The sequence below is a fragment of the Chrysemys picta genome, chromosome 2 (assembly GCF_011386835.1).
Source record: "Chrysemys picta bellii isolate R12L10 chromosome 2, ASM1138683v2, whole genome shotgun sequence".
Taxonomy (NCBI): domain Eukaryota; kingdom Metazoa; phylum Chordata; order Testudines; family Emydidae; genus Chrysemys; species Chrysemys picta.
The window spans coordinates 127,139,871-127,155,314 of NC_088792.1; the positions used below are offsets into that span (position 1 = coordinate 127,139,871).

Genomic DNA, 15,444 nt, shown 5'->3' on the forward strand with positions numbered 1-15,444 from the left:
CAGAAACATTTAAAAGGCCCAACTGACTACTTGAACAGAAACCCATGTGTATTTTATTTGTTTTTAAGAGCGTGTACAATACATGTTTAAACTCAAAACAAGAAAGATAGGTCTGGACATGTTGAAATGTGTTTGGGGCATGTCTGCACATGTCTGACTTTTTTCTTTTACAAGCAGCACCACCATGTGGTCATTTTCTGGTAAATCATCTTGTTGACGTCACTAGGCATAGCTACCAGGTAACTTGGGGGGATGGAAGGCCATAAGTGCCGATGAAACCCTCCTGCTCTGGGTCTAAGTGAGCCACAGTAACTCCATCTTGTGAACCTTAACCTACCTACATGCTGACAGCCTAAAAGCAGAATAAGTAACAGTCAGCTTTTCTAGCAGACAGCTGCAGTTTCGCTCACACTAGCAAATGTAGTGATAAGGACGGGGAAGGGGGGGGGGAAGACTGCATGCGCATGGACCTACAAGGCCAAAAATAAACATGCGGACGAAAACTTTTCTCACATGCTACAATGTACTGCCTGCTGTAACCGTTGTCAGGAAGGGAGGGGTAAGGGAGAAACAGAACAAAGGCTTACTCAAACACCTTGGAATATAAAATGGGAAACTTGCTTGTATTTGCTGCGCTTGATTTGAGACATGCTGGTCTCCTAGTGCCTATTCAGAGCTCTTAAATAAATTTGGTTTGCTTCTCCACGCTGGTGTGTCTATTGGTGCGGCGCACACCGGGCAACGAACCCTGTTGCCCCCCTCGGGCCCTCTGAGCCGGCAACAGTTTTGGCGCCCAACGTGGAGCTCGAGGCTGAAATTTAGCGGCCGACGGATTACGGCGACGACCGATGCCCAGTGCGCACTGGTGACTTCATCAGGGGCCTCGGCGGAGACATGGTGTGATCGACCCCGGAGGGCACAACAGTGCAACGCGCTCAGATAGTGGAGAAGCAGTTGTGGGCGATGGTGAGGAACCAGACCCTTGGATAAGGTAGGAACAGTCCAGTGGGGACTTTACCTTTTTTTTGACCTGGGGACGCCCAGTGTCTCCCTAGAGTATGGGACAGGGACAGAGTACAGCCGGCGGGGCACAGAGTACTCCCTTAGAATGCATCCTAGCAAATTGGGATGTGTTTGGGTCAGATTCAATGCTTAGAAGTAAATTGAAAAGATTCTGTACAGTTGACTGGCCTCAATACCAGCTAGAGTGCCAGGAAAGGTGGCCACAGGAAGGATCACTTAATTACAACACAATCCTTCAGTTACTTTTGTTTTGTCAGCGAAAAGGTAAATGGAATGAACATCTCTATGCATATACGTTTATGATGTTAAGAAATAGGACTGATATTTTGCACAAGTGCCATTTGACTCCGACAAACTCGGTAGTACCTGCTGCTAATCCCCAGAACCCTCCCACAGTTGTAATGGCAGAATCAGTATCCCCTTCGGCTCCAACACCCCCACAGGCTCCAGAGAGTACCCCCTCGGTGGGATTGTATCCGTTGATTACTAAGAATGTGGTAGCCCGTCCAGGAACACAGGATCATGCAGCCCAGATTGTGCCAGTGTATTCTCGTGTTCCTTTTAACCCAGTGCACCTAGCTGCCTTTAAGGCAGAAGCAAGGGAATTCTCCACGAATTCAAGCAAGTTTATTTCAATCTTTGAAGGGTGTCTAGCAAGCCATAAGCCTGACTGGGATGATTGCAATATACTTATGAGAACCTTGTTGTCTGAGGTGGAGTGGCTAGGGAGGAGGCACAGAGAAGGCATAATGAGGACAGAGAAGGCAAGCCTCTGCCTGAGGTCGCTGTCCCTACAGCGGACCCCCGGTGGAATCCGAATGAGGAGCGAGATTTGAGGATGCTTAACTGCTTATAAGAAACTGCTTATGTATGGCCTCCGGCACTCGGCTGTCAGATATAACAATTGGGCAAAGCCTTATGAGCTAATCCAGGAATCAAAAGAGAGTCTGGTGGCTTTCCTACAGTGCATTCGGGACACCATCCGGCAGAGTACTTGCGCAGACCCAGATGATCAGGCAACTGAGGCAATTATAAAGGGTATCTTTACCAGTCGTGCGGCCCCTGATATTAAAAGGAAACTGCAAAAAAAAGGATGATTTAATGGAAATGTCTATGGCTCAGATTTTGGAGACTGCAGATAGGGCTTATACCCTGAGGGGGGCGGGAAAGGCAAGTAAAAATGATGGTAGCAGCGGTGCAGGCCGGTGGCAGAAAAAGGTCACAGAAAGGTGAAAGAGGCCGGGGAATGAGAGGACGTGGGCACCCCGGTTCCCAGGAAAGGTGCCTGGGTCACAACCAGTGTGCCATATGCCGAAAGGAGGGACATTGGAAAAATGAGTGACCTGAAAGGAAAGGTACCCCTATGATGGCAGCGAAGGATCAAAACTAAGGGTGTCAGGGGAGACATCCTGCCCCCAGAACCCCGAGTAAAAACGAGGATGGGAAATTCAGAAATAAACTTTTTAGTAGACTCTGGAGCAGCACGGACCACTGTAAATCAACCCCTTCAGCTATCAGTGGCAGACTCCCTCACAGTGGTGGGTGCCACAGGGAAAGGAACTAAGTGCCCAGTATATGCCCCAGCGGAGTGTGCCTTGGGAAACAAAACTGTATCTCACAAGCTGGTTTACCTCCCCGATTGTCCAATACCCCTACTAGGACGGGACCTGCTTTGTCACTTAGGTGCCACCCTGCATTTCACTCAAGATAATATAACTCTCGCCTTACCCCCCGAGAATGCTTGAATAATGACCCTTGCAGTTGAACCCTCAGCCATGCAAGCCCCAGAGTGGAACCAGTGGGAGGACCAGGTGTATCCCCTTGTCTGGGCATCGGGGGTCCCACGGAAGGCAACCCATCAAACCCCTGTTCATATTCAGCTTCTCCCAGGAAAAAGCCCAGTGCGAATCAAACAGTATCCAATTAAGAGGGAAGCCAGAAAGGGACTGCAAGAGACTATAGATCGGTTCCTAGAGTACAGTGTACTACAAGAATGCCAGTCAGCTTGGAACACCCCCATTCTGCCCGTACAAAAGCCCAATGGCATGTATCGGCTGGTACAGGACCTCAGGGCAGTCAATGAGCGGGTTAAGACTCTGCACCCCCTGGTTCCAAATCTGTATACACTGTTGGCCTCTATAAGGGGGCAGTATACCCATTTCTCAGTCCTAGATTTAAAAAACGCTCTTTTCACGATTCCAGTTGACACTCTCAGAAGATATTCTCCTTCGAGTGAGAGGACAACAGAAGGGTTAAAAAGCAGCTTTGCTGGACAGTATTGGCCCAGGGATTTAAAAATTCCCCCACTCTGTTCAGCCAGGCTCTGGCCAGAGACTTGGAGGAGTGGAATAATTCGGACAGAGTCCTCCTCTGCAATATGTAGATGACTTGCTAATTGCTGCTGTGGGTCTGATCCCTTGTCTCAAAGCCACTGTGAGCCTCCTGAACTTTGTTGGACTCCGAGAATACAGGGTAGCTCGGAGCAAGGCTCAAATTGCTCTCTCAGAAGTACAATATCTGGGATTTCACATAAGGCAGGGGGAAAGGCAGCTCTCAAATGAAAAAAAAGGAGACTATCTGCCAAGTTCCTATCCCAAGCAACCATAAACGGCTCAGGGCATTTCTGGGCATGGCAGGCTTTTGCAAAATATGGATCCCAGAGCATGGACTGTGGGCTAAACGTCTGTATGAATGCCTTAAGGGAGCGGATCATGACCCCTTTCACTGGTCCCCAGAAGCGGACAGGGCATTTAAAATCTTAAAAAGAAAGCTGATGGAAGCCCCAGCCCTTGGTCTGCCGGATCTCTCTAAGTCGTTCCAACTGTTATGTGCATGAAAGAAAAGGGGTGGCCCTGGGAGTGCTTACTCAGTTATTAGGCACCTGGAAACATCCTGTGGCATATTTCTTTAAACAACTGGATCAAGTTGCAAAGGGGTGGCCAGCATGCTTGAGGGCGGTCGCAGCCACTGCCCTAGTGCTTGGGGAAGCTGAAAAACTGACACTGGGAGGAACTATGCAAGTGTATATTCCCCATATGGTCCAAGCCCTGCTGGACACTAAGGATGGTCTCTGGCTCACACAGGCTCAGGTTGCTCGGTACCAGGCAAAACTGTTACAGAACCCTGAAGTTAACCCTGCAAACCTGTCCCTCCCTTAATCTAGCTACCCTGCTACCAGAAACAGAAAAGCAGGAACATGACTGTTTGGAAATCATAGATGCCCAACGCTCCAGCCGCCCAGATTTAAAAAAATCAACCATTCCCAAATGCTGACTTGGAATGGTATACTGATGGCAGTAGTGCCGTTGTGGATGGGCAAAGGAGGGCGGGTTATGCTATTGTGACCCTTCATGATACCGTGGAAGCTGAGAGTTTACCTGCTGGGACATCTGCCCAGCTTGCTGAACTAGTGGCCCTGACTCGTGCACTCGAGCTGGCAAAAGACAAACGGGTTAATATCTTTACTGACTCAAAGTATGCTTTTAGGGTATTGCATGCTCATGCTGGTCTGTGGAAGCAAAAAGGGATGCTAACAGCCCAAGGCTCCCCGGTTAAGCATGGGTCTCAAATCCTCCGGCTGTTAGAAGTGGTACAACTCCCCTCAGCAATAGCAGTGGTGCATTGCAGAGCCCATCAAAAGGAAGATCAAGATGTAACCAAGGGCAATGCCAGAGCAGACAGAGAAGCCAAGCGCGCTGCTACCCTGAAATCACCAACAGAGGAGAATGCCCAAATGCATGCCCTCATCCCATCAGTAGGTGAGCTTGCAGCTCCTCAATACTCCCATGATGACAGAACCCTGGCTGACAGGCTCAGTCTCCAGGAAAAGGAGGGATGGCTTTATTCCACAGAGGAAAAAATCCTCCTGCCCAAGGGCCTGATCCGACCAGTGTTGCAGAAACTGCATCAAACCACCCACACAGGCAGAGAGGCTCTTACCCAGCTTATAAATAAATATTTTCTAACCTCTGGACTTAAACCCCTAGCATCACAGGTACAAGCTAAATGTTTAATCTGCCAAAAGAATAACCCTCGACCAGGAGTAGCAGTGTTGCCAGCCACTCTGGAACCTACCCCAGGCCCAGGATTGGTGTGGCAAATAGACTTTACTGAGTTTCCCCAGACCCAAGGGTACAGGTACCTTGTCTTGGTGGATCAATTCAGCGGATGGCCCGAAGCCTTCCCATGTCATAACAACACTGCCAAAATGGTGGCTCTTAAGTTTGTCAAGGAGATTATTCCTCGCTTTGGACTCCCCCAGTGAATAAAATCTAATAACGAAACACACTTCACATCTCAAGTTGTTCAAAAGATATCAAGTGCCTTGCAAATCCCCTGGAAGCTCCACACACCATGGCGACCACAAGCCAGTGAAGTAGTGGAACGCACAAATCAGACACTCAAGCAACACCTCTCAAAGGTCTGTCAGGAGGCCTCCCTTAGGTGGCCTGATGCTTTGTCCCTTGTGTTACTCGGCATTCGTGCTCTCCCCAAGGGCAGGTTAGGACTTAGTCCCTTCAAAATTATGTTTGGAAGGGCATGGCCTCTGAATGGTACACCGGTTCTGGCAGAAGAGTGGGAAATGGGGTGTGGTTTCTTGTCTCAGTACATGTGCTCTCTGTCTGCTGTTCTTTCTTCTCTTCACAGATACACCAAAGATTCACAGCCTCTTCTGCTGGATGCCCCTGTCCACTCCTTGCAGCCAGGTGACTCCGTTCTCGTTCGGACCTGGAAGGACGAGCCTCTCCAAGAGAAGTGGAAGGGACCCCAGACCGTCCTGCTGGTCTCTCACACAGCAGCAAAGGTCAAAGGACACAAGAACTGGATTCATCACTCTCAACTGAAAGCAGTACCCACTCCTGAACAGTGGACTGTCCAGCCTGCAAAAAAGACTGCCAGCGACGATTTGGGACTTAAGCTGTTATTCAAAAGACAGTAAGGGTCACTGGAAATGCCTGGTGATCTCTCTGAACAGCCACAGCACACTACCCGCAAAAACCCTGAGCATTAGTTCTATCTATTCACAAAAGGCCACCCTACCCTATGGTCCTGGTCCTTTTATTTTTTGATTTGTTTGGTGTCACTGATTTTTATCTTTTGGGCATTTGGGTTGTTATAATTACAACATGGGTTCAGGTTTAGGGTCTCTCACAACATTCCTTTTAATCACAGAAGCACTCCTTCTGTTACCTACCTTTTCACCCACATTGCATGCAGGATGGGGAGCCATCCATGCAAATATGGCTACCAATACATGAAAATTGCCTTTGCCCATGAGTTCAATCTCTCCCACTGTTAAATATGTGCCCAGACTCCCCACCATTCAGCTGAATTGCCCTGGAAAGTAGTTCCCCAAAATTGGTCAGACTTTTGTCAAAGGTGAATGGTTACCAGCAGCAGCACCTCTGATAATTTAAGTTTGTGATCCAACTGTACTGCAGAAGCTCCTTATGGCCTACACAATGGCTCTTGGAATTCCCACTGTAGTAGCACTCGGAAGCCCCAGCCTATTCGTCTACGCACTTCACCCACTGGTCTCTCATGTTTTCAGCGAGCCAGTACAAGTAATCATACCTGGTTTGCCAGCATTAGTACATGTAGATTTTATATTGGTCCTGGTATAAGTCTTACTGTTCCTGTACTAAATGCCACTGGTTGGCAAACCGGCAGTGCATTCTTTGCCCTTTCCCCACAAGCCACCCTACGGGACCTACAAGGTAACAATGAAAAGGCTAGTTATGGTAAAGTATTCTGGATCTGTGGTAATAGTGCCTACAAATGGCTTCCTCATGGTTGGCATGGTAGCTGTTATAAAGGCTATCTCGCTCCTCCCCTCCGTGTTCTAACACAGGCTCCCTCAGGTCACCCCAGGTACTATCAGTCCTTAAGAGCTACCATTGAACCCATTGGGGAGGGAGACAGGTTTGGAATAATATTCCTCCCTACCTATGGGGTGGGACGGCTAACCCAACTCTACAGGCAACTTTCTAAATTTCTCACCCAGTTTGCCAATAATACCGTGGCCATAGAAAAAGGCATAAGCTCCGAGCTGTACCAGCTTCGATTGCTGGCCCTGCAAAACCGCCAGGCCCTAAGTTATGTGTTAGCTTCACGGGGCAAAGTGTGTGCCCTTATTAAAAAAATGTTGTACCTATGTCCCAGAGTTTTCACAGAATATTAACAAGCACATCTTGTCAGCCAAACAGGCCTTAAACCAGTGGGGGGGTCTTGTAGCTGTCTCTGGTGAAACACAGAGTTATAGTTTAAGAAAGTCATGAGAGCTTTAGGAAAGAAGTTACTCTCTGGGGGAAATTCATAGAAGTCAGAAAACTCTCTTGGCCCATGTTTTGGTAGGTAGCAGGCCAGCCAGTGTTCCCCAGGTAAGTTGTGTGTGGAGCTGTTAACAATCAGCCCCAGGGGGTCTTCTGAACACAGAACCCTTTGGGAGCTAGGAAAAACATCTAAAATGAAGCATCCTTTGATAAAATATGTGTTAACTGTACAGTGTTCAGAATCCCATATAGTCAAAACTTCTGTGCTTAACCTTGAGTACACTATCATATTGACTGTAGAGGGCAGCACCATGGCAAAACGAATCTCTCTTCTCAGATTTCCTATTTTAATCAGAGAATAATGATTGGCACGTTCTCGGTCCAGGGTTAAGTTGAAGGCATACAGCATATAAGCCTGGGCAACTTCACCACAATCAATTAAGAGCACTCAGTTTTTTATATATTTCCCAGCTGCCTGTATGAGATTCATGTACTCCCTCACAGAGTTCCCATTCTCAAAATTTACTAACAGAGGTTTCACAGCCTCTGGTTCTGTGCATCTTGGAGGCCACCACAATGCCTGTGGGCCCCACCACCGTCACCAACCCCCGCACGTAGATCTCAACATGGGGCGAGGAGGGCACCAGGAGGCAATGGACACCGTGCTTCCTGGTCAGAGTGGGAAAGGGGCCCGAGCCACCAGAGATGGAACAAGAGGAGGTGGCGGGGGAAGATGTTAAGGCAATGGGGCTGCAGCCACCTGGGCATACGCTCTGGGTGCGGAGAGATGGGCACCCCCAGAGCTGGTGGAAGGAATGGCAGGGAGAGGGGGTGCCACAGCTGATGGTGGGGCCACGGCAGGAGGAGCGGTCCCCGCCAGGGGAGGTTTTGCCTTCCAGGTGGGGCTCTTGCCCTTCTTCTTCCCCTGGCCTTCTTGCTGGCTGAGGAAGCACACCAGAGGGGTGGGGAGCAGAATTCATGGCTGTAGAGGAGTCCCTACCCAAGCCCACCGCAGCCAGTTCCCCCGTGGAGGCAGAAGCAATGGATGTGGCAGTAGTAGTTGTGGGGGTGGATGGGGGAGCAGGCTGGGAGACATGAGTAGCAATTGGGGGCCCCCTCCTGAGGTCTCCCTCACCATCCAGGAAAATGGAATGGGAGCAGGAGTGAACACTGGAGGGGGGCAGGGGAAGGGGGAAATGGCTAATCACTCCTTCCTGCTAGGCTGCAGGCAGTGGAGGAAGGTGCCAACAGGGTGCCAAACAAGGCAGGGGGAGAAGGGCACAATCATTAGCATGGGGCAGGGGTGCACTAGGTTGGAAAGGGTTTAGCATGGGGGGTGCAGTGAATGGGGGGTCAACAAAAAAGGGGGGTCACAAGCACAGGGGGGCATGGGTGCACAAGGTGAGCAAGATGGGGCAGGGGTTAAGCAACAATGGATGGGGGGGAAGGAGCAGGCTAAGTAAGGACAGGTTTGGGGCATATAGTGTTAATACATACATACATACCCAGGGATTAGGGCAGAGCAGGCAACTAAGCAAACTTCCAAGGGCTAGCACAGGGCGGGCAAACTAACAGAACTTGCAAGGGGACTAGGCAGGGCAGGGAGGGGAACAGACAAGGTGGTTGGTAGCAAGCAGGCAGCAAAGGGGAAGGAGGTAAACCCCTGCGGGAGGGCTGACGGGCAAACAGAAGGTAGGAGGACCCCACCAGCCTAACATACAGTATGGGAGAAAGGCAAGTCCAAGGGGAAAGGGTAGGGCATATGCACTCACAAGCGAAGCCCTGGCCTGGTGCTGCAAACAGTCCCAGATGATGGAAAGGTGGAAAGCAAGCAGCTGGGCCAAGGAATGGAAGCAGTCCCAGAAGGCAGTGGTACATAGCAGAGGGGGTGGCAGTGGGAGGAATAGATAGACTAGGGGGAGGGCTCCACACTGCACCGCCTCCCCCACAGCAAAAACCACCAACACCACCTGAGCAGAGATGATACAGTTACTCAGTCCAGCAACAACAGTACTCTCTCCACAGAGTCATCCAGCAGTAGTCAACCAGTAGAGACCTTTGTGATAGTGGTAGAGCCACTCACTCCCCTCGGGGGGGGGGGGGGGAGGCCAGCAGGAGGCATCTGACCAAAGAGGCTGCTGGGAAACAACCTGAGACAGCACTTTGATCACTGCTACTCCAATTAGTTATAGTGGAGCATACCTGACTATGGAAACTGCACCCAATTGATAGATTGGGATTGGCTGGAGAGAGTTTAAAGGCTAATTAATTACAAAAAGCCCAGGAAGGAAGTGTGCAAGGAGATTAGAATAGCAGAAGGTTTGTAGAGGTAGAGCCATGAGAGAGCTCACCCTTCCTTGGCTCAGGAGGTGAGAGCTGCATGATACTTTTGATATGATGCTGCATAGTCTGTAAAGTTAGTAGGAAAGAATGCTATAAATAAACTGCAAGAGACCTTCTACCAGAAGGTGAGCTATTTGTGGGCTAGAAAGTAGGCAAGAGGGAGTCTGTCCTGTTACTCTTCTTCTTAAATGCCCCAAAACTCACTGTCTTTATCTCAAGAGTCAGGACAACTCTGGAGTTCAGACTCTGGTGTGCTCATGCTATGTTGTTTCCTCATCCTCCTGATAACGCAGGGGTGTATACAGAAATTTTACTTTGATGCCTTTTGGGGGGGGTATGTTCTGTGCCTCCCCCCACCCTCTGGGAGGAGCTCACTCTTCCCACCACCACCTCCTGCCCTGGCAAGAGCTCGCTCTTCCCTCCTCCTCTCCCTGGGACTGGAGGAGTTCTGTGCACCTATTAGTGGTGGGGCCTATGCAGTGGCATAGCCAGGTCCTAAGTGCAGGGGGAGCAAACCCAAAAAAGGAGCCCCCCGGCTCCTCCTCTGGCCACGCCCCCGGCTCCTCCTCTGACCATGCCCCCTGGCTCCTCCTCCGGCCGCTCAGCACCCTCCCCCCCACTGACTCCTCCAGCCATGCTGCGCCCCCCCCCCCGGCTCCTCCAGCCACGCTGCGGCCATGCTGCACTCCCCCCTTGGAGGGGCTCGGGCCGGGGGGTTGGGGCCGGGGGCAGGCTGGCAGCGAGGGCTAGCTGGGGCTGGTGGCTCCCCCCAACGGAGCAGCAGGCACAGACTTCGGGGAGGCCAGAGGGCTCCTCATAGCAGAGGTGGGAAGAAAGCCGCACAGCTCCGGCCATGTTCCGGGAACCGGGGTCGCCGCCCTGGGGCCCCGAGCGGGGCCGGAGCCGCTGGGGCCGCGGGTGCTTGGCCAGCACTGCTCAGCCAGGGCCGGGACCGGGGCCAGCACCGCTGGGCCGGGACCGGGGCCCTGGGGCCCGCGCCCCAAGCCAGGCCAGGGCCAGAGCCACTGGTGGTGCTTGGCCGGCGCCGAGCTGGGCCGGAGCTGCCAGGGCTGGGAGCGGGCCTGCACGCTTGGCCGGAACTGGGGCCGGTGCCCTGGGGCCCGCGCCAGGCCAGGGCCACGGGGGCCAGAGCTGCCGGGGGTGCTCGGCCGGTGCTGCTGGGGCCAGGGCCGAGCCGGGACCAGGCCAGTGTGCTCGGCTGGAGCCGGGACCAGGCTGGCGCCACGGGGCCTGGGCCGGGCCAGAGCCGGAGCCGCCGGGGGTGCTCGGCCGGCACCGCTGGGGCCGAGCCGGGCTGGAGCCGCCAGTAGCTGCTGGGCCCGAGCCGAGCCCGCTTGGCCAGGGCCAGAGGGAGCCACTTGGCCAGGGCTGGACTGGGCTGCGCCGCGCCTCCCCGGAGCCCTCCCGCATCCCCCCCAACCCCAGCTTACCTACTGCTGCCAGCCTGCCCCCCTGCTTGTTTTCAAACTTCCTGCAAACCTGTGATTCGTGGGAAGCAGGGGAGGGGGAGGAGCAGGGAGGCGGAGTGTTCAGGGAAGGGGAGGAGGGGGAAGTGAGCTAGGGGAGGGGTAGACAGCTGCGGGGCCCTTTTAGGCGCGGCCGGCCCTGGTCAGGTGCCGCTTTTGAAAAATGTGATGAGGGGAAGCGGCTGCTTCCCCTGCACCCCACTAGCTACGCTAGTGGGCCTATGCCCCTCTTTGCCCCCCTCCCTCCCCCGTGTATGGCCCTGGGTAACTGATATTTACCTCAGATGCAGATGAACTGCCACTTGTCTCTGGCATCACCATGCTCAATTTACATTAGAGATAGAGAGATAAGTTTTCTTCCAGACAAGAGTGAGGATAGTTGTTTCCTTTTGTTTGGTTAGAGACTTTACAGCATAACATCAGTAAGTATCCATAATTCTTCATATAGTGTTAATACATACATTTCCACAATAATATTAATGACCAGTGTGACACCAGGTTTTATTTGATATCTCACACAACATTCTTTATAGACTGATTTCATGGCAGCATTGTGTTAGGTGAAGCGAGTTTGTCAGGCATGACATAGGACTTGCTGTTACATGACAGTGAACTCTTTGCCAGTGGGCATTGAGGGGCTCTTAGAGGCACAAGCATATGGATCACAGCTCTAGAAGTGGCCTTACCAATGCTGTAATCACTCTGGCCACAGCTCTAGGTATCATCCTCACTTTCTGGTGCAGCCTGTAACTCCTTCTCTTCTATCACTGGGCTTTTAAACTTTCCTCTACCTGGAGCACACCCTGCAGCTACTGAAGGGAAGGAGCTCCTTGGCCCAGCATGGGTGCCTTGCTCTGGTTTAGTGTTGGGTCTGTAAACTCTATCCCGAAACCAAAAGCCCTTTCCTTGATTCCTACTGTGGAAATTGTCCCCCATGACACAGAACGCAATTACACAGAAAACATTCATAAATGTAATGCAATGGTCCCCATAGATATTGCATAGTATTGCAGTATGTCACATCCTGTAACAGAGCTGATAGAGGGAACTGGTTTATCTACCCTTTGTTCCAATTTTTGTTGGAAGCCATATTCACACACTGCTGGGCTATGAAAATTATTGAGCGATGGTTTGAGTCCATGCTACTCCTGTCCCTTTAAAGGGATCCTTTTCATGAGGCACTGTTACAGAAGCAGGTCTTGGCTCTTTTAAAACTAAGAGCCACAGAAGGGGTGCCAGAGCGAGGCACAGGATTTTTTTCAGTATGTTTGTACTGCCTGAAGAAATGGTGGTCTCTGCCCTGTTCTGGACCTCTGCAAATGAGATCGGTTTCCACGGTTTCTCTAGCTACCATAATCCCTTCATTCAATTTTAATGTCTGGGTCAGAATAAAACTTCGATTAAAACAAAAAGCACAGGAAGCACCTCAGGGTCATTGCTACCTTTTTGTTTAGCAGCAGCTCCCAAAGTGTTCACTAAATATTTAGTTGTTATCAAGGGTTGCCTGTATTGTCAGGGTTTGCAGGTTTACCTGTGCCTAGACAATTGGCTCCTAAGAAGAATCAAACATGATTTTTATGTAGTAGCATCCGGAGTGGCCAGACGGGTTCCATCATGTCTGCTTCGGGACTGGTTCAAGCATCTCATCAAAAAGTAGTCCTAACCAGGCTCTGCCATGTTTTTTCTGAAACTGCTAGGCTTGATGGCAGTCTGTACCTTTTCCACCTCTTTTACAAGGTTATGAATGCCCTTGTCAGGGTGGTAAAGTCAAATATATAAGCCAAATGCATGCAGATTAGACATTAGTATGTTCTCCTCCTATTATTTAAAAGGAATTGATAGATATTTAAATAGGGTTTTTTTTAATACTAGGACTTTTCACCCTCCTAGAGTAGCTGTTCTTTATATACCAGACTAAATGATTGCATAAAGTTACTCCTATCTGTTAGTAAACATTAGTCCTTTTCTTTCTGTATATTTGATTCATTTCTATATCAACTATTCTTTAGAATTTTTTTATGATGTTAACAAAGAGTATGTTAAATTGTCTTGCATGATATTCTTATCAATAAACTAGGCAAATACAACTTATAGACTCATAGACTCATAGACTTTAAGGTCAGAAGGGACCATTATGATCATCTGGTCTGACCCCCTGCATGCTGCAGGCCACAAAACCGTCCCTACCCTTCCCTTGACTCTGCTGATGAAGTCCCAAATCCTGTGTCTTGGTGACTTCAATTTGCAGAGAACCCTCCTGCTAGTGATCCCTGCCCCATGCTGCGGAGGAAGGCAAAAAACCTCCAGGGCCTCAGCCAATCTACCCTGGAGGAAAATTCCTTCCCGACCCCAAATATGGCGATCAGTAAGACCCCGAGCATGTAGGCAAGAGTCTCCAGCCTGACCCTTGTTAGTCATTATACTTAGATGGGGCTACTATACGGTGGGTGCATAACTGGCTGGATAACCGTACTCAGTAGTTATTAATGGTTCCCAATCCTGCTGGAAAGGTATAACAAGTGTGGTTCCACAGGGGTCTGTTTTAGGACCGGCTCTGTTCAATATCTTCATCAACGACTTAGATATTGGCATAGAAAGTACGCTTATTAAGTTTGCAGATGATACCAAACTGGGAGGGATTGCAACTGCTTTGGAGGATAGGGTCATAATTCAAAATGATCTGGACAAATTGGAGAAATGGTCTGAGGTAAACAGGATGAAGTTTAATAAAGACAAATGCAAAGTGCTCCACTTAGGAAGGAACAATCAGTTTCACACATACAGAATGGAAAGAGACTGTCTAGGAAGGAGTTCGGCAGAAAGGGATCTAGCAGTTATAGTGGACCACAAGCTAAATATGAGTCAACAGTGTAATGCTGTTGCAAAAAAAAAAAAAAAGCAAACATGATTCTGGGATGCATTAACAGGTGTGTTGTGAGCAAGACACAAGAAGTCATTCTTCCGCTCTACTCTGCGCTGGTTAGGCCTCAACTGGAGTATTGTGTCCAGTTCTGGGCACTGCATTTCAAGAAAGATGTGGAGAAATTGGAGAGGGTACAGAGAAGAGCAACAAGAATGATTAAAGGTCTAGAGAACATGACCTATGAAGGAAGGCTGAAAGAATTGGATTTGTTTAGTTGGGAAAAGAGAAGACTGAGAGGGGACATGATAGCAGTTTTCAGGTATCTAAAAGGATGTCATAAGGAGGAGGGAGAAAACTTGTTCATCTTAGCCTCTAAGGATAGAACAAGAAACAATGGGCTTAAACTGCAGCAAGGGAGGTTTAGGTTGGACATTAGGAAAAAGTTCCTAACTGTCAGGGTGGTTAAGCACTGGAATAATCTGCCTAAGGAGGTTGTGGAATCTCCATCTCTGGAGATATTTAAGAGTAGGTTAGATAAATGACTATCAGGGATGGTCTAGACAGTATTTGGTCCTGCCATGAGGGCAGGGGACTGGACTCGATGCTCTCTCGAGGTCCCTTCCAGCCCTAGAATCTATGAAATTCTAAGGCCCAGAACATCAGTAGTTGACTAATAAGTAACCCTATTCAGGTATTCTGTGTTAGACTGTAACTAATCCGTGATGTCTCTGTCTATAAATCTGGGAAACTGATAAGGGATGATTGTTACAGCAGATGTTTCCTATTAGGGAATCCATAGGGAACAATGATTATGGGTAGGGCCCTACCTAATTCAGAGTCCATTTTGGTCAATTTCAGAGTCATAGGATTTTTTAAAAATTAAATTTCATGATTTCAGCTATTTAAATCTGAAATTTTCACGGTGTTGTAAGTGTAGGGGTCCTGACCCAAAAAGGAGTTGGGGGGGGGGTCGCAAGGTTATTGTAGGGGGAGTTGCAGTATTGCTACCCTTACTTCTGCACTGCTGCTGGTGGTGGTGGTGCCACCTTCAGAGCTGGGCAGCTGGAGAGTGGCGGCTGCTGGCTGCGAGCCCAGCTCTGAAGGCATGGCTGTTGCCAGCAGCAGTGCAGAAGTAAGGATGGCATGGTATGGTATTGCCACCCTTACTTGTGTGCAGAGCTAGGCCCTCAGTCAGCAGCCACCACTCTCAAGCCGCCCAGCTCTAAAGGCAGCAGCACAGAAGTAAGGGTGGCATGGTATGATATTGGCACCCTTATTTCTGTGCTGCTGCTGGCAGGGCATTGCCTTCAAAGCTGGGTGACCAGCCACCAGCTGCTGCTCTCGGGCCATCCAGCTCTGAAGGCAGTGCAGAAGTAAGGGTGGCAATACTGCAGCCCCCCTAAAATAACATTGCGACCCCCCCCCCCGCAATTCCCTTTTGGGTCAGGACCCCCAA

At 50.1% G+C, this 15,444-nt stretch overlaps 1 protein-coding gene across 1 annotated transcript in view; it reads right to left on the reverse strand.

Moving 5' to 3' along the window:
* The window catches only part of SLC6A19 (solute carrier family 6 member 19), a 99,156-nt gene extending 87,948 nt beyond the window's left edge, over nucleotides 1-11,208 (reverse strand). The window contains exon 1 of the mRNA XM_065584163.1: nucleotides 11,090-11,208. The gene's annotated coding sequence lies outside the window, so the exon portion shown is untranslated. The remainder of the gene's footprint in view (nucleotides 1-11,089) is intronic.
* Nucleotides 11,209-15,444: the final 4,236 nt, after the last annotated feature.